Source organism: Ahaetulla prasina, chromosome 6 (genome assembly GCF_028640845.1).
Source record: "Ahaetulla prasina isolate Xishuangbanna chromosome 6, ASM2864084v1, whole genome shotgun sequence".
In the NCBI taxonomy this organism is placed as follows: domain Eukaryota; kingdom Metazoa; phylum Chordata; class Lepidosauria; order Squamata; family Colubridae; genus Ahaetulla; species Ahaetulla prasina.
Genome location: NC_080544.1, coordinates 63410250 through 63430452, shown reverse-complemented (window position 1 = coordinate 63430452; position 20203 = coordinate 63410250).

Genomic DNA, 20203 nt, shown 5'->3' with positions numbered 1-20203 from the left:
GGCACGCCCATCAAGGAGGATGGCGAAGTGTCGACCGATACTGACGACAGCAAAACCACGTCAGAGTCCGATGAAGACCTTCTGGTGAGTTGGGCACGGGGCCCCTTGGACATTCCAGTTAATCTACATGTACCCTCTTCGGGTAATAAGGGGGAACTGCTAGCACTACTCGATTCTGGATGCACTAGATGTATGGTCAGTCCCGAACTAGTAGAAAAATGGAACTAAGGTTGAGAACCTAAGTAGGCCCATAGCGTTTGCCCAGTTAGATGGCTCTGTGGCAGGGGAGGCCCGCCCATTTCGTAACGGAACCCATAGAAATGATAATAGGAGACCACCGCGAAATTCTGAACTTCATAGTAGCCCCAGGAATGGACCAACTCCTGTTGTTAGGCTTGTCATGGTTGCGGAAATGGAACCCCCATATTAACTGGAGAACGGGAGTCCTACGTTTCCGTTCCAAAGCCTTAAAAGGAGAAAAGGGGAAACCCAAGAAGGAACCCACCGTAACCTTGCACCAGGATAAGTTAGGGGCAATGATTGAACGTATAGACGGGGAAGAAAGAATACCCAAGGAATACTGGGACTTGCGAGAAGTCTTTAGTGAAAAAGCATCAGACGTACTTCCTCCCCATAGGCCTATTGACTGTGCCATAGACATCCTTCCGGGGGTAAAGCTTCCAAAGCCAAAAGCTTATCCCATGACCCAAAAGGAATTGGGAGAGCTACGTAAATTCATAGACAAAAACCTAGAACGGGGCTTTATCCAACCGGCTAGGCCTCGTGTGGCGGCGCCAGTGATGTTCCGGGAAAAGAAAGATGGCTCCTTTCGTCTTATAGTTGACTATAGGAACCTAAACGCGGTGTCTTGAAAACATATATCCCATGCCACTCATGAAAGATATGTTAGCACATTTAGCGAAAGGAAAATTCTTCACCAAACTGGACCTGCGAGAAGCCTACTACAGAGTTCGTATAAAAGAGGGGGATGAATGGAAAACCGCTTTCAACTGTCCACTAGGATGTTTCCAGTTTAGTACTGCCATTTGGACTGCAGGGGCGCCGCAGTTTTTATGCAACTAATAAATGAAATACTCCATCAGCATTTATTCAAAGGAGTTCTTGTCTACCTTGACGACATACTTATCTATACAGAAACAATGGAAGAACATATTAAACTAGTAAGAGCTGTACTCAAAAAGTTATTATCTGCAGAACTATATTGCAAGCTATCCAAATGTGATTTCCATCAAACCAAAATAGACTACTTAGGGTATCGCATTTCGGCTGATGGGTTAGAAATGGATCCAGAAAAAGTGAAAGCTGTCTTGGAATGGGCCCCCCCACGCACACGCAAGCAACTCCAAAGTTTTTTAGGATTCGCAAATTTCTATCGTCAATTCATCCCCTCCTTTGCTCAAATTGCTTTACCAATCACTAACCTCTTAAAAACTAAAGGAGACACGAAACCCAAGCCATCATTACCTCTCGAATGGACAATGGAATGTCAAGCTGCATTTGAAAAATTAAAACGACTCTTTGCCGCCGAACCTATTTTAAAGCACCCTGACATGGATGTTCCTTTTGTAATACAAGCTGATGCAAGTGATGTAGCAGTCGGAGCCGTCCTGCTCCAAAACAATGCTGATGGTAATTTACAACCCTGTGCTTTCACTTCTAAAATTGACTGAAACTGAAAGGCGATGGGCTATTTGGGAAAAGGAAGCATTTGCAGTTCATTGGGCTCTACGGACATGGAGACAATTCTTAGAAGGTTCAAATCATCCTTTTGAAGTTTGGACTGATCACAAAAATCTAGAAGCTCTAAAGACTCCTAGAAAACTTTCACCTAAACAAGCCCGCTGGGCTCAATATTTTAACCGCTTTAATTTTACTTTACATTATATTCCTGGGGGGAAAAACTTTAGCAGATGCTCTCTCACGTTTACCCCAATACAATTGCACTCGCTCCGAGGTGGTTCAACCAATACTTCCCGTACAACAGTTAGCGGCCCCAGCAATAACTAGAAGCCACTCCAAAGCTGACCCCTCACTCCCAGATGAACTAACCAAGTCGTTTAAAGAAGCTTTAAACACCGATGACTGGTACTTAACTCATTCCATGAATGCACACTCCGTGATGGACTAGCTTGGATTGGAACAAAACTATATGTTCCTCTATCACTCAGAGAAACCATCCTACAACGATGCCATGATGCCAAAATGGCAGGGCATTTTGGATTTGTGAAAACTTTGCATCTTCTTAAAAGACAGTTTTGGTGGCCAAGTCTTAAAAAAGACATTCAAGCATATGTAGCAAGTTGCCCTATTTGTGCATCATCCAAAAGACCTCTGGGAAAACCTCCTGGACTACTTCAAACAGTAGCCAGACCAGGAACCCCATGGAAAGAAATATCCATGGATTTCATAGTGGAATTGCCTGAAAGTTCAGGAAATACTGTTATTTGGGTTGTGACTGACCTTTTCTCCAAACAAGTCCATTTTATTCCATGTTCGAAAATACCCTCCTCAAAGACTCTAGCAAAGTTGTTTGTACAGCACATTTATAGACTTCACGGAGTTCCTGATCGCATCATTTCAGATCGAGGAGTTCAATTCACTTCTCAGTTTTGGAAAGAATTTTACGACTCATTGGTTCCGCCAAGGATTAAGCTCTTCCCATCATCCTCAAACTAATGGAAGCTGTGAACGTTCAAACTCTGTACTAGAACAATATCTGCGATGTTATGTTAACTACCAGCAAGACAATTGGGCAGATCTCTTGCCTTTTGCTGAAGTTGCCTACAACAACTCAATTCATAGTAGCACTGGATTTACTCCTTTTAAAATAGCTTCAGGTCAAGATTTTGTTCCTATCTCAGAACTCCCAAAGGAAGAAACTACTGTTTCCTCTTTGTCAGAATGGATAGATCAAATACAAAGCACATGGAAAATGACTCGCAAGGCGATCGACGACGCTCACCGTGCACATAAAAAACAAGCCGATAAAAAAAGGTCCCCTGAGAACAAATATCAAGTGGGCGATAAGGTTTATCTTTCCACCAAATATCTTCAAACCACTCAGAAATCTAAGAAACTTGGACCCAAATATGTGGGACCTTTTCCCACAGTAAAAATCATCAACCCCGTGACGGTACAACTAGATTTACCAAAAACACTTAGAAGAATCCACCCCGTTTTCCATGTCAGTTTGCTGAAACCTGAACACACGTCTACTTTCCGTCCTAACCGTACACCCCCTCCTATACCAATTCTCATAGAGGGAGAACAACACTTTGAAATAAAAGAAATTTTAGATTCAAGAAAACATAGAAATAAAATTCAATATCTTATTTCCTGGAAACACTTCCCGTTATCCCAAGCTGAATGGGTGAACAAAGAAGATGTTCGTGCATCGGAGAAGATAGCACAATTCTATAAAAAATATCCTGACAAACCCTAACTTCTTTTTTTTCTTTCTAGGACTGACGTCCTTGTTGCAGGAGGGCCGAATGTCAGCCTCCACTCCAATTTTCATATACTTTTGAATGACTATACCAGTAGATAGAATGTAAAATGTTTATTGTTTAAACTGTAAGGAAATGAGATGTGTCGTGCCTCCGTCCAGGGTGAGGGAGAGGAGCCTATTACTTATGTCGGCTGACATAACAGGTGGGAGGGATAATTAACTACTGAGTGTTATCAGCGCGCGCTGTTCTAACCGACACTGCATTCCTAAGTTGACTGACATCCAGAGACCTGTGGAAGAAGATTACCACGAGGGGCCGTGAAGGAGTTGGCATTGGACCAGACCACCCTGACCTCCTGGAGGAGGAGGGACAATTGGGGGGATATGATATGTTAGCCATATTTTGTCTCAGTTCCAGCTTTGCTTGGCTGCTAACCAGACTGTAAAAGTAAAAGTACTTGTTTTCATTCCAAATGAAGTCAAGGTGAATTCTTTCCTTTTATATTGTCGGAGGTAGCTTGACAGTCATATTTTCTAAATCAAGATTAGAGCGGTTCACTTTAAATTTGAATCTATTGTGTGCTTGAGTATTGTTGTGGTTGAAGCTGAAGCAGTCTTTGACAGGAAGGACATTATAGCAGATGATTTTTATGAGTTATGTTCAGGTGATGCTGAAGGCGGTGTAGTTCTAAATTTTCTAAACCCAGAATTTCAAGTCTGGTGGCATAAGGTAATTTGTTACGATCAGAGGAGTGGAGGACTCTTCTTGTGAAATATTTCTGGACACGCTCAATTGTATTAATGTCCGATATGAAGTGTGGGTTCCAGACAGATGAGCTGTAATCAAGAATTGGTCTAGCAAATGTTTTGTATGCTCTGGTTAGTAGTGTAATCTGTCCGGAGAAGAATCTACGCAAGATTAGGTTTACAACTCTTAATGCCTTTTTGGTGATGTAGTTGCAGTGGGCTTTGGCACTTAGATCATTTGATATGAGAACTCCAAGGTCTTTGACAGAGTGAGGGTCATCTACAAGGTCATGTCCATCTAGCTTGTATTTAGTGTTCTGATTCTTTTTTCCAATGTGTAAGACAGAGCATTATTATCAGGGGTCTTATCCCTGAAGTGGGATAGGCATTCTTGCCCGCTGCATTGCCAGCGAGGATCAGGTCACCAAAAAAAACCAACCTGAAGTTCTTGTGGGCAAATTGGGTGCAAAGGAGAATTCTCCGCAGGAAGCAAGAAGGGCCAAGCAAAAGCTTCCCAGCAAGTCCAAATGAAGCCCTGCAAGAAAGGCGGCCACAACCGGAGGACTTGAAACTAGGCACGACCGGAGTTGCCTTTGCCCTTCTCCACTTCAGGATGCTTAAGGTGTCAGGGCAGTTTCCCTCCCCCATCCCCGGGATGCTGCTGGGGCTCCACTCGGTGTGGCTGCTGAGCTGTTTGATCTACTTGTGCCATGGCTATTTCGACTGCCTGCTTTATCCGATGTCTAATGAGACGTTGCATCACTATTTCATGCCTGTCAACTCGGAGAAGTTGCTGGGGGAGCTGGAAAACAAGTTTTGGCAGGACCAGAAGACAAGAACCATGAGGAGAGTGACGACAACTTCCTGAGAATGCATGTGCATGTGCGGGCCCTTCTCAAGGAGACACCAACCATCTCTGCCAGCCTGCAGGACAAGTACAAGCTGCTTACACTCACTGTCCAGAGCCACAGCACTCACCTCAGCTGCCTCAAGACAGAATATCTCAAGGGCTAAGCTGGAGTGGGTGTCTCGCTGGCCTTCGAGCAACCCTCTCTTTCCCCACCCCTCAATGGACAGCTACGCCAGCAGGAGTCTTGCTGGTCATGCTTCCCCACAGATGGATAGACTTTCCTCCATCGCATGCCGACCGGGCATGGCAGGAGCTGGAAATCATGTAAGACATGCATCTTGCTTCTCCGTCTTGATACGTGTCCTGATATACATGGACCTTTGAATTATTTTCCCCTTATACAGTCAAAAGTAATAAAAATGAGGTCATTATTAAATTTGTTATCTGTAAATTATATTGGGTAATAATATGAACATTTTTAAAAATCCATTTTTCATTGCAGAAATAAGATATCTATGGCCTCCTACATTTCATTTCTTTCATGGCAGGATAGAAATAGTATGAGTTTTCAGCCAGCATATCAAAATATATACATTTTTATAATCACAAGAGCTTTAGAATTCTTCTGGAGAGTTATAAAAATGTTCCACATTGTTTGAATAAAGATTACAGCTTAGAGTAATGTCACCTTCTGAAGCTACTACAAAAGAGATGGCCACTGATACAAGGCTTTGATTTTTAGCAATTTTCTAGCTGACTTTGATAATGAAGCCATTCCTGTCCTAATAAACTAGAGATTCCACAATTTTAGATAAATAAGTTCAGCCAGCCCGACTGGATGGTCCATCTACTTAACTTAGACCCCAAGCGCGCTGTCTAGACTCTTCCTTCTTATCTAAAAACCACCATCCATGGAGTCCTCTTATAGGAATTTATTGGGGGTCCACTGGTTCCCCTCTTCAGTTAACAGCAGCTGAAAGACATATTAGATCCCACAATATCAGAAATCTGCTTGACAGCTAGAGCATCTACATATAGTATAGGAAACTTCCATTATGTTATGATGTTAGGTTTTAGGTTATGAATCTTAACTTGACTCTCTTAACGTAATAGTTAACTTTCAACCTCCAGTCTCCAGAACAGTTATTGATTGTATAAAACAGTGTTTCTTAAGCTCAGAAATTTTAAGATGTAAGGGCTTCAACTACCAGAATTCTGGGAGTTGAAGCCCACATATCTTACAGTTATTGAAATTGAGAAATGCTGGCATAAATCAATAGATATTGCTTCATATCTCAGTCAGGCACACAAACCCTGTAAACTAAGTTTTGAAATCCATTCACATTTTTCATATTCTAGAATTCCTGTTAGTTTCTTTACTTCATTTTCTTTATATTTTCTTTATATTATATTTTCTTATTTACTTAGGTGAAATTTAATAAATGTGCTCCTAATACTTTAATAAAGAAGCCAGCAGTTTAAGAAATAGTTCTTAAATCTTGTTAACAATTATAATAACAAATCTGGTGGGGAGGGAAAAAGCTTTTTGCATAAGATCTCTTACTACTTAACCACACAAAATAAATTAATTACTGGGCTCTTGGATGTTATTGCTACTTGTAATGCAAATGTTCTGTTTTAAAAAGCCACTAAAACTAGGTACTATTAACAATTTAGAATAACCAATCTTCATTTAAAGGGTTCTGCCTTTTAGCAACTGGGAGAAACTTATAATATGCAATTTAAGCTAACAGAGAAAGAAAGAAAGAAGCATAACAAAAAGCAGGATAAAATAGACAAAATATTTCCAATCTTAGCTGATTACATCTGTATCTTCACTACTTAACATTTCTCAGATTCTGAAATAGTAGGATATATTTTAGTGTATTTTCAAATATTCTTGTTCTCCAGAATTAAATAACTAAAATAAAAATAAACTATTGGTACCCAGTGGCTGCTAATCAAATTCACCATTATGGTATTTTTAAATTTTGTTGTAAGTGTCATGGTAAAAAGCCTAACCAAATTTTTGAGAAAGTGCTGTAAACCTATCATTGCATCTGCAGAAAACTGTACCCGCATGAGATTATTATTACTGATTCCTGTCTTGCCTCTATTACCTTGTTACAACTCATTACAAATAGCTGACCTTTTTGCAGCGTAATGAATGACAACACCTAACAAATGTTATATAAATTGAAGATATCCTTGGATTATATTGGAAGAGGAGGGAGTAGAATCTACATTCTAACAATGCAACTGAGGATACTTTAAGCCTGTCTCACTCATGAACTGGGGACAAGATGAAAGCAACATCATGGGGACGTGAAAGAAAGAAGAAAGTTGGCATGTGTGGAGAACTGGTAGCAGAAATTTTGAGTAGTTCAGAGAACCGGTAGTAAAAATTCTGACTGGTCCCGCCCCCATCTATTCTCTGCCTTCTAAGTCCCAGTTGATCGGGAGGAAATGGGGATTTTGCAGTATCCTTCCCCCCGGAGTGGGGTGGGAATGGAGATTTTACAGTATCCTTCCCCTGCCATGCCCCCCAGCCATGCCCACCAAGCCATGCCCACAAAATTGGTAGTAAAAAAATTTCAAACCCACCACTGGTTTATACATACCATGGTTAAATGCAAATAGCCACAGTTTATCAGGGATACTGTAAGGGCTGAAGGAAAAATTGGAAGTAGTTTCTTGATTTAAGAATTTAAGACAAGTGAGTTTGTACCTTAGGTTCTTTTAAATCAAATAGATTTGCCAACCCTCACATTTATATCCAAATCGTACAGTCCCCATCTCACCCATAAACTCTTTCAGCATTATCATCAACAAATGTAGGGATTTTTAAAAAATCGAAATGTGGAACTACTAAGTATACTATAAAATGTGTGAATAAGGCTTAGCATTGTTGATACAATCTCATAGCACATTCCAGATAGAGTGATATTACTTAAGGCTATGTCGATAATATAAATAAACAATGATGGGGCTTTGCAAAGACATAACAGCTTTTTCTTCTTTGACATAAGCAGTATTCTGTAATTGGATTGCTGAACTAAAACAGAATTTTGGAATAAAGAAATTCCTGGTTTCTCTCAAGATTTCAGTATAAGTTTTTTAAATTGTAGGGTAGTTCTAATTATGTGTTATTTATATGCTGGAAATTCACATGATGAGACAGAATTGGAGTGACATGACTGACACCATTACCAACAGGGCATCCTCAGTATAGTCATGCTCTGACAGCTAGCCGTCCCACAATGTGCAGGCATCAGGCTCCTCTACACATAACCATACATTTCAATCCGCTTGGGAATTCCAGATGCCAATGCTTTAGCTTTTTTTCCTATCCAGAAATTTTGTTTCCAAATCAATTGCACTTTCCCCAATATACCAGATAACTGTTTGTCAGGAATAAAACAAATGTAATTTCATAATGGAAATATCTCCATTGGGGAGATATTTCTGTCATTCCTCTCCATAGTAGGGAAAGCCTAGGTTTGGGGACACCTGCAAATTGCGGGAAACACCTTGGAATGTGTACGATCTTTGAATTGAATTGTGTAGATGCAAACTATCCTTTGCTCTGCCTGTGCTGTATTTCTGATCTTCCTTTCTTTATGTTCCTCAACATTACAACTCATATCACAGAAGAAAAGCTGTTGCAAAAGCTGGGAGGGGGAGTTCAATGTGAGATCTCATTTCTGAAATTGGAAACCTCTTTCTGATCTTAGAAGAGAAACAACAACCTACAGCTCCTAAGTGCTTAGCATCCTACACAACCATTATATGACAAAAACGATTATATAAAATTACTGTACCTTTTCCAAATTTCGTTTGTGGTTATTACCTTTTCTGTTTTATATTCAGAAGTTTTAAAATCTGATCTGAAATTTATCTCAGTGACATGAAGACTGATCATCACAATTAATATGAATATAGTACATACTTGAATTTGTTTCCAAAACTTGCCATTATGGTCAAAGTTAATTATGTTGGTAAGAGTACAAGATCTTAATTTACTGATTTAAAATACATATAAAATTGTAGAAAATACATATACAGCTTATAACATAAATATTTCCCAAATATAATTTATATATTTCAATTTCTGGCATAATGTTTTTTCTACTTTTTTATTATTAATCTCTACATAATATTTAATATATGATCAATATATTAATATATTAATATCTGCCCTGACCTCCAATCTTAATCTTATTTCATTTCTTTATCTTATTTCTCCATTTATCATATATATTTCTCAAAATTACCACATTTGTAAATTATCATCAATTTATTTTCTCTTATTTCCTTATTTCTCTTGAAACCCTTTAATTTAAACTTAGTCATTTTCATCCTTAGTTTCTATTTTTTTTATTCTAGCTTGATATTTCACATTTGTCTCTTAATGTCAATTATTTTCCAAGAAGGACCAATTTATCATTTCTTATTTCCCTATTAATCATTTTACCATTTTACCAAAAACATTATATTTCTTCAGATTTGTTTTTCATGCCACTTTTTTCAAATACAAACATTATCTTAATCTCTTATTCATCTTCTTTTTCTTAATTTCTATTGATATCTTATTCAATTTCAATTGAATTTCCGTATCTTAATCCAGGGGTGAAATCTGTGGGCGTGGCTTAATTGGTGGACATGGCTTGGTGGTCAGATGACTGGGTGCATGGCCAATAACAATAAATAATAAAAATAATAAACAAAGTATACAAAACAATAAGAGGTACCAAAAACCAACTTTCACACTTTACACACACACAACACAACACAACTGAATCACACACAATGTAAAAGCAGCTGCACTTCACTCAAATTGGCCTCTGCAACAAGCAGAAACCTCACACAGTCACAAAATGCTCAAAAATAAACTTTCACACTTTACACACACACACAATACACAACTGACTCACAAACACACACAAAATGCCACATACAACTTTGTGAGATTTTGTGTGTTTGTGTAGTTAGAGTGAAACACTACAGAAACACACCAAATGTCAGAAAGCTGCATAAATATTTTATTATTTTATTTTATTTTATTTATATTTTTAGATAAAAGCAGTTCAATTTAAAACTTCCTTTTAAATTTAGACGTAGCAATTTAAAGTTAACTGCTATGTCTAAAAAAAAATAAAACTCTTTTAAAAAACCCCAATTAACTATTTTTTTAAAGCTCCTGCCCCCCGCCCCCCGTTACTTACTCATTCAAGGGACAAGGCAGGCAGATTGAGTTGCTCACCGATGAGATGGATTGCAGGCAGGCACATTCAGTTGCTAGCTGATGCAATTGATTGCATCAATTGAGCGAGAGTGAAAGAAGCAGGAAGCTGCCAAATAGGCAAGTGGGGAGCAGGTGATTGGGTGGGCATGGGCGGAGGGGTGGACAGGGGGTTTTGTTACCAGTTCTCCGAACTACCCGCCCCCCCATCGCTACTGGCTCATGCGATCTACATCATACAATTCATATCATAAATCCATTTTTACCATACTAAAATTAATACAGTTCATTTAATTCTATAGGTATATAGTATATTTCCTTTCCTCCTTTCCCTTGTTTTTCTCCATTCTGCCATTCATATTATACAATATATTTCATGTTACAATCACAAATATTAATACAATTTATTTATTACTATAGATATATGTCATATTGCCCTTCCTCCTTTCCATTAATTACTCCTTTTCACCATTTTCTCTTCGTCCATCCAGCAATCCACCTCTTAAGATTTTCCTCCCTTTATCCCATTTTCTCATTTTCTTATATTCTTTTTTTCTTTTTATAATTATCATGTCTTTTCTTCTGTGTTCTTCCTTTGACTTTTAAATCCTTTACTCATCTAGTTTGCCCTAAGTTTCCATCTGATCTATTCCCCTTTTCTCCTCTCACTTTTCTTATTTCCCCACTGTTGATCTCAGTGTAATCATTTAACATTTTTGTGCCTAATTCTTATCCCTTTTTTCCTCTCTTACTTTGTGCTATCCTCTCTATTTTTGCCCCTGTCAATCCCAGTGTAAACATTAAAAATATTTTCCTCTAAATTTTTCCTCTTTCCTTTTCTTCCCTTAGTTTGCTTCTTTTTTATAAGTTGTTTCCTCCTATCCCTTCTATTTTTTTCATTGTTACTCCCAATGCAATCATTTAGTTTTTCATCATCAATGTCTTTATATTCTGTGCTGTTTTCTTGCTTCTCATTCTTACCCTCTTTATCCAATTGAATATGCTCTGACACAGTTTTTTGTTTTCTATCAAAATTAAATGATACGCGCATCATTTTGACCATCACAATTAGTTCCTGCCACATTTTGACATTCTGGTTTGTTTTTAACTCCAATTTACAGTTTTGTTAATTTCCTCCTCCTTTAGTTGTTGAGATCAAACAGCTGGAAAAAAAACAAATCCTCCTTCAAACTTCTCACAGCTCTTGTAGCTCAAGGTCACTGTAATTTTTTCAAGATTTCAAATTGTCCGTTGTAGTGCTTTTTTTCGCCAGCAGATGTCTCTGTCCAATCCACAAGTTTTAAATCAACAAAGTCGCAAAATATCCAATTTGTGTATCAATAATAATAATAATTATTATTATTATTATTATTATTATTATTATTATTATTATTATTATTATTATTATTATTATTATTATTATTATTATTATTATTTAATTTTTATACCGCCCTTCTCCCGAAGGACTCAGGGCAGTTTACAGCCAACTAAAACAACAATAAATAAATACAATATACAGTTAAGAACAATTTTAAAAAACCTATTCAATTTGGTCCAATTAATTAAAATATACAATAAAACCCTAAAAACCCATTAAAATTGGTAATAAATATCTATTTTATGCCAGTCCTGCACGAGAGAATAAATACGTACATCTATTAAATAATAGACGTATCAAATCTGCTTATCAAATGCTTTACAAGTTTCTTCTTTCTCTTCTTAATTTTATATATCCCAAATTCCAGTTTAAAATCCAATTTCAAATCCAATTAAAAAGTTTCTTTTACAGGGCTTTTCTATTTTGAATTTTCCTTTGTTCTTCAAAGTTTAAAACTTTTAGAATTATGTCCAATCTTATTCAGTAACTATTTTCTTTTGGGTTTCTTTTTCTTATAATAATTTTAATATCTCCAAATCCAATTTCCAGTCCAAATATCAAACTCCATTCCGGGCTTTAGTGCTTTAACATTCCCCAACACCAATTAGCTCCTATTTCCTCACCAGAACTTCTTTTAATAATTTTAAAATACTTCTTTTTTACCTGTGACTTGGTCAATCACTCACCCAGTACAAATACTCCATCCAAATCACCGCTCCTGCTCAAAACTTATTCCGATTGCCCCAGCTTCATCATAATGGCCGCTGCCCCCACTACTGGATCAGAGAGTTTCTTATGACCTTCCAAGGAACTTGACTGTTCTTCTTGGTCGTCCGAGGTGCCTCTCCTTCTTGTGCTTCCATGAGTTTAATATCTATCCTGTTTCCCTGAAAATAAGACCTCTCTAGATAATAAGCCCAATCAGGCTTTTGAGTTCATGAGCTAAAATAAGCCCTTCCCCAAAAATAAGCCCTCCCTGAAAATATTTAAACACATGTGCAGCTGGTCCCCACCATTTCCTCTGGTTGCTTGCCGTGCAAACAACACAATGTAAGGAAGCAAGGGCAGAAGGGGGAGGGGGGAATATGCCCCCTACACCCCATACGCCCTTACCTAACAGCTGCTCCTGCAACCCTAGCCACCACGCCCCTTCTGTCATGCTAATGGCTGCCGCAAAAGCCAAGTTCTACCTTTCAACTTTATCTTCATAATGGTTTAGTAAAACAGATTTGGTGAGAAACAATGTTTTGCTGGGAAGATATCCCAGAAATTCTAGGAAAACTGTTCATGTAATTGTTGTTGATGAGACAGATAATAGATAGATAGATAGATAGATAGATAGATAGATAGATAGATAGATAGATAGATAGATAGATAGATAGATAGATAGATAGATGATAGATAAACTCAATCTGAGTTTCTTAGAAGTAATATGGCATAGAAGTGTAATATAATAAATATAACCTAGATCTAATAACACAAAGTCATCTGCATATGATTTATAACACTTTCCCCAATCTCCACTATTTTCCTTTACTTGCTTATTAGTATATAGAATAAAGGACCCAATGCTAACAATTAGAAAAAGGAAAATTAACGAGATATTAACCACCCAGGGTTTTTTTTTCTTTAATGATCTTAACAAACAAATATTGAAAATATTTCTAATATGTATTGTTCATTTCTCATTCCCACTGCAGTAGTAAAGATCTGGTCCAGCAGACTATATGGTTTCTTATTTATCACGTAATTGCTTGTATCTTCTACTTGGAAAGCAAGTTAAGACCTCAGCCAATGGACATTGCTTAACTGCAGGAAAAAAAGACAATGGCTTGTTAGAGATTTGGTGAAAGGACTATATAGAGAAATATAAGATAACCTTTTTTCTGTGAACACACTGGGACACATTTTAAAAAATGAAATTCTGATGCCTGCTCTCAGAAGAATATATATGCACATATATATACATACACATATACACCCACCCACACACTAATATAATATGCATACATGTGTGCATGCTCATTTGTATTTTTTTTATTTCTTTTGTCACAACAGAATACACAAACAAATGTTATAGATAAAACAACATATTTTGAAGAAAATATACATATATGTATAAAAATATGCATCAACTATATCAATTTGATATGATGAAGGGAACAATAGGACAGGAACGGTAGGCACTTTTGTGCTCTTATGCACGCCCCTTATAGCCCTCTTAGAAATTGGGTGAGGTCAATAGTAGACAGTTTTTGGTTGAAGATTTTGGAATTTTGAGTAGAGACTATGGAGTCAGGTAATGAGTTCCAAGCATTAACAACTCTGTTACAGAAGTCATATTTTCTGCAATCAAGTTTGAAGCGGTAATACAATTTATTTAAATAATAAATAAATTACCACAATTTATTTTACATTCCTATAAAAGCAAGTAATGATGCTGTGCCAATGGGAAGGTGTAAGTGATGCCACTATCAGAGATTAATATTAATTTATATTCTGAGCAGTCATTTTCTTATGTAGCACAGGAAAGTGCATTCCAGCATATGCAGTTTGAGACTTAAGGCCATCATTGATTGGTTGACTCCTTTTCCATGGATCATAGATTTTTTTTTAAAGAATCAAAGATAGTTAAGGAAATGCTGAGAAAGGTGAACTCAAGTGTAGAGGAGCTGATATCAACTTTTCACGGTATATAGTCATACACGCTGATAAGGATCATTATTTGGGAAGCAGAGGAATTGTGGGAATTCAAGGCATGAAAAGACTTCTACGTGCAAATATTGCTTATAAGAATCAATATCTCTTTAAAGAGCTCTGAGCTATACACTCCTTCATACTTTCTGTAATACAGGTGAACTCTTGTGTTGTGTATATTCCTATTTATTCTGTTCTTTCATACCAGCTATTTCAGGGTCACAATCTACTGTAAATCCTCAGAGAGGACGTTTACTGAGTAATTAGGTAGAAGTGCAATCAGCCAGCAAAGAGTCTATCACAAATGTTTATGAAGCATTCGATGATTAAAAAGAACCCACTAAAGCACTTGTCCCATCTGTAGTTACCCAGAGGGAAATAAACTGGCGAGCATCTCATTTTTGCTTCTTCCTAGATCTGCACTCATTCTCAGTTTGTGCATATATAGCCTCATATATTATGGGATGTGGTTATTGTTTCTTCTCTCTGATACTCATGTGTCTTCTGGTTTATGACACTCCTGTGAATTATCTGGCAGGCATCATTGTAATTGAATATTTAGACAAACTAGTCTACATTCTCCTGTGGTTCTGTACACATTTTTCTGGTTGAAAACTTGAAGAGGTTTTTAAGCATTTCCATTTTTTTAAAAAAAATGCCATTAATATTTGGAAATAAACAGTTCTAAATGTAACTGCAATAAAGACTTTGAGTGATCATAAACTTTCCAAAATGACAGAAATATGGTTTTAGAGATAACTACAATATAGAAGTCTCAAAGATCCCCAAAGAAACATTAGATTCCAAGACTCTCTGTCATAAGGGAAAAATCAATATTACTGTACTCTGATTTATGAAGGACAAGATGATTAATGAAACAGAAAATGAATCACTTCTTTTATTTGTGTAGATTTCAATCTCACACAAAAATAGTCTGCTTAAATCTGTTTGAAGACACTTGCATTTTTAAAACCTGGCTATGTACAGACAAGTGAAAATTTTATATTGTTTGACTAAAAGAATTATTGAATGATTTGCTTTGATTTCATTGCAACAATTTACACTAAAGGTTTACTCTATTTTCAGCCAGTTTCATCCAGTTTTCTGGAAAAAAACTGTTTTATTTTTTAAAGTGAAGAACAATGTGCTGAAATTTCTGTGTGCCAGGTAAGGGTTTCTTGCACCCAGTTATGAGGGCTATAGGAAATGTGTATAGGCATCCTGTTTTTCATGATACAATCATACCTCCAACAATTTGTAGTCTTCTGAGCTCCTCATATTTTAATTAAGCTTGCAAAACAGTGGAAATACAGGGATTTGCAAAATAAGTTTAGAACTTTCTACCATCAATCAACAGAGCCTCTTCTGCAGGGGAAAGCTACTTAAGTTAATTGGAATTCTACTTAAGTTAATTGGAATATAGATTTTGCACCAGTTTTTGTCACAGCAAACATCACCAGTGTTAGAATTTGCAGAAGACTAGTGTATGGCTAGCACTCTGAAAACAATATGTTAGAAATTAAAAGTGATTTTCTCAAATAATACAGTAAATTTGGATTACATGTTGAATAGCAAGGTGGCAGGCAAAGTAGATGTGAGAAGATAAGAAAAAAATCCCAACGCCATATTAAGATCATATTTTATTAGGTGAATTTGTGATTTACAATATATTTTGTTCTCTTCAATCCGCAGGGGAGAGGGAGAGGGAGCGGAAGAGAGGGATGGAGAGGGAGGGGGGATGAGAACAGAAATTTGGCTAGTAAAAGGCTATATCTCTACTAAGATACATCTTAGGTACCACATGGGAGAGTTTTGTTACATACGTGTATATTTCATTAGGAATAAAGATGGTGTTACACAATTTTTTATCCTCCATTTTGAGAAATAGAAGATTAAAAATATTAAAGTTAAATGGATTTCCATTGTAGGCAAGAGACATAGATATACATGGAGAAACAGAAAAGAATTCAGCTGGGCAGAATGCCTGATATAATATTAGTTGCTGTTTTGGACAGAAAGAATCAGTGTACACTTTTCATCGTGATAGGAAAATGTTCTCAATAAGGGTGGGAAAATATCTTGTTCCAGATCTGAACTGCAAACCTCCAGATGATCATATTATATTATAAAGCATTATATTATCTTTTAATAATTTATTCCATTTATTTTTTTAAAATGCTATAGTTCATAAACAGCAAAGAGATATCTAAAACCTTAACCCTTTACTACCACCTATTGGTTATTCATGTTTTTTGCAGTGCAGAACTGCTGGCTATTATGCAGGATATCATTATTGACCATGTTGCATTCAATATTTTCCATGTCAGAGAAAAAGGACCAATAACCATTCACACTTTAGGGAAGAAAAACATCTCTGTGTAAATGTCAACCTCTCAATCAATTTTAAACAACACTGAATTTAAGATGCACTCCATAAATTCTGTAAGTGTTGCTCTAAAGACAGAAATACTGACATAGATATATGCAAGGCCTCTGAATAACAATGTTATTTTTCTTTAAATGCTTTGGCACAAGAAATTAGGAAATAACACCATTTACTCATTTTATTCTTAAAAGGTATATTTTCATTTATTATGTGTTTTATTTATTTCTAAAATGATGCAGGACTAAATAAATATAATTTATGGTTCCATGATTGTCAATAAAAAGAAGATACTGTATTAAAATTGGGTACAATAAAGTGAGTTAAATACCATTGTGATTTAAAATGCTTCACTATTTGAGCAAGGCTATTGTCTGTTACTTTACACAAACATAGCCTCTGGATTAATTCTGTCATATTTATTTCCCAGGAGAAAGATAGCTGACTCTTTTCTGCCTAGGAAATTTCAAATTAGAGGATAGACTTGCTTTAAAATGTGATATATATTGAAAACTATGCAGATAATGGAGATTCTCAATTATGCCAAATAAATAAAGTAATAGAACCAATAATTTGTCAGGAGAAATGGATATGTACATTATACATATTGACACTATAATTAAAAGGAAAAAAGCATATACTTATATACTGGCATTCTCTTTCTGTCCTTTGCAACTTATGGATGTGTATCATATTAACAAGATCATCCTACATACTCAGAGTTATCATAGTTGATTTTGAGGAGGCATCACTAGTGGGTGCATGATTGCAGTCACTGGAATCGCCTGATAGGTTTAGGGGATGATATGAAGCTAAACTAAACTTCTGAAACAAAACTTTCATAGAAACACAGATTGGAAGGAGCCATTTACATCATCAAAGCAAATTTCCTGCTCAATGTAGGAACCCAAATCAAAATATTCCAGACAAATGGTTGTCTAAACTCTGTTTGAACATATCTGGTGAAGAGGAACCCCATTTTCTCAGGGTGGCATAAAATATATAGCATATAAAAATGTACACATTTTATAACTTCCTAAAATAAAATCAAAATCTTACTTATAGATGTCCCCAATTTTGATTATTATCTACCAATTCTATTTTATACATTAAAATTGTGAGTGGGAAACATATCACAGAAAAGGAATAAGGTTTAGATTGTGTTATCCAGATGTATGTAACAAAGCTTCCCTCAACTGTTATCATGGATGAGGTGCCAACCTGTCATGTCTAACCAACACCTGGCTGAACAAAGAGGAGTATCTCTTTCTCAAAACTGTGCCCATCAAGCCTTTGGGTTTGGCATCAGTTGAGACCTCAGGAGAGTGGGAGATATTGCTTGTTATCCATGAGTCTTTGCAGGCTTTCAGAGGCTCTGCAAATAACCAGACATGTGATACACTGGTTGAAATTAGACTCTAGCTCATGATGTGCCACCTGCATTCCTTTCTTCCCAGCCACATCCTTGCCTGAGTTGCTGGATCCCATTGCCTGCCTGGAAACAGAATTCCTGAGTGTTGGTCAGTGGTGAAATCTGAACCGGTTTACTACCAGTTCACCAAATGCAACATGCGCATGCAGTGCACGCCAAAAGGTGGCATGGCGTAAGTAGAACAGCGTGAGAGGGGGGTGATCAGCTGTAGCGCGCAATTTTTTTTTAAAAGCATTTTTTACAACCTGTTCAGCCAAAAGGTTGTTAAAAAATGCTTTTAAAAGCATTTTAACGATCGCACAGCTCAGGTGTGATTGTTAGAGCCTCTTTTTTAACTTTTAAAAGCATTTTTTAAAAAGAAGCGGCAAGCAGGGAAGCGGGCAACCGGGCATTGGGTGGCATGGGCAAGGAACCAGGGATTTTTGCTACCAGTTTTCTGGATCACCCACTGCCATCGCTAGCGGATCGGCTGATCCAGTCCAAACCGGGAGCATTGCACTCTGGTGTTGGTGCTTGAAGATTTCAGTCTTCCACCTGCTGTCATAGAATCTGGGCAGATCACGAATTTGTGGCCTTTAAGACCATGGACCTGTCTTAAATATCTGGTTTTTATCTCAAGGCAGTTGCAATGCCACCTAGTGATAGAGAACATTTACATCAGTTTATTGCAATAGACAGATCACTCTCTGCTTTCTAGCTTGCTACTGCCACCCTACCTTATAAGGAGATAGAGTCTATTTGATTGACCTCCCGCTCCCGCTCCCTCTCCCCTGCGGATCTCTAGACCCAAGTGTTTTGTTCAACTATTGTCTCTTTTTAGGAAAGGTGGTTGAGAGCAAGGTCAGGCTATCATTACGGAGGAGTCTGAAGGAAGCAGACATGTTCGAGATTGGATTCAGGCCAAGATTCAGTAAGGAGAGAGCTTGGTGATCTGTAGCAGCGGCGAAGTTGGAGGTGGTGCATCCTTCCTTGCTCTCCTTGATGCATCAGTCACTTTTGATATCATTGACCATGGTATTCTTATGGACAAGATAGGAATCTCTCCCTTTGAGACCTGTTCCAGTTAGTGTTGAGGCTAAACAGATTGCTCTTGAGTCCCCTTCTTTGCAGGTCTCAACACTCTTTCTCCTCCATTACATGAAATTCCTGGTTGAGATAATCTACCAGTTGGGGTCTGGTACCATCAGTATGCTGATGACACACAATAATAGCTTTTCAACCTCAGGCCAGCCAAATAAGGCTCTCAAAATTCTGTGCCAGGGCCTGGAGGCTTTGACTGGGAGAAACTGATTGTGGCTATTGGGGCTGCATTAATCTAGGGATTCTACATCTTTAATCTTGGATAGGATTGCCCTTCCCCAGTCAGGAAATACATGAGTGATGGTGTGATGGGCTACAATGAAGCAGCCATTTCCCAGGAAGGAAAGAACACATTCCCAGGGGGTGGGGCAAGAAAAGAGGCAACACAGCATAGAGCTGGTTGGAAGACAGAGGAAAAGAATTAGGATAGCCACTCCCTAGAATCTGCCAGGGTATACTGAGAACAGTAAAGATTTACTCTCGTAATATTCTGTTGGGTACAAGCAATAAAGACGTGAACTTTGGCTGGATTGATCTATGTTGTTCTTGGGCTGGGCCTGACAGATGTGTAGCTTGCAAGGGGGGGGGTGTCCTTCCTCTGGCTGTTACAATTTGACTCATGAGCTCAATGAGTCATCAATGAAGCAGTGTTGTTTTTTGAGGCTTTTCTGTACCAGCATCTGTTCTTTGGAATGTGCTCTTCCTGAGATCCAGATGACTGCTATTCTGGTGACATGCAACAAAGCCTTGAAAAACATGGCTCTTCTCTCAAGCCTTGGACAGGTGGATGGGATTCCCTTGTTTGTGATTTTTTAAAATATTTTGATATGTTTGGATTGCCATCTTGTAATTATTTTGTAATTTGTTGTAATTTTTAATTCTAATTTATTGTATTTCCTTGTTTTATGTTGTTTGTTATACTATA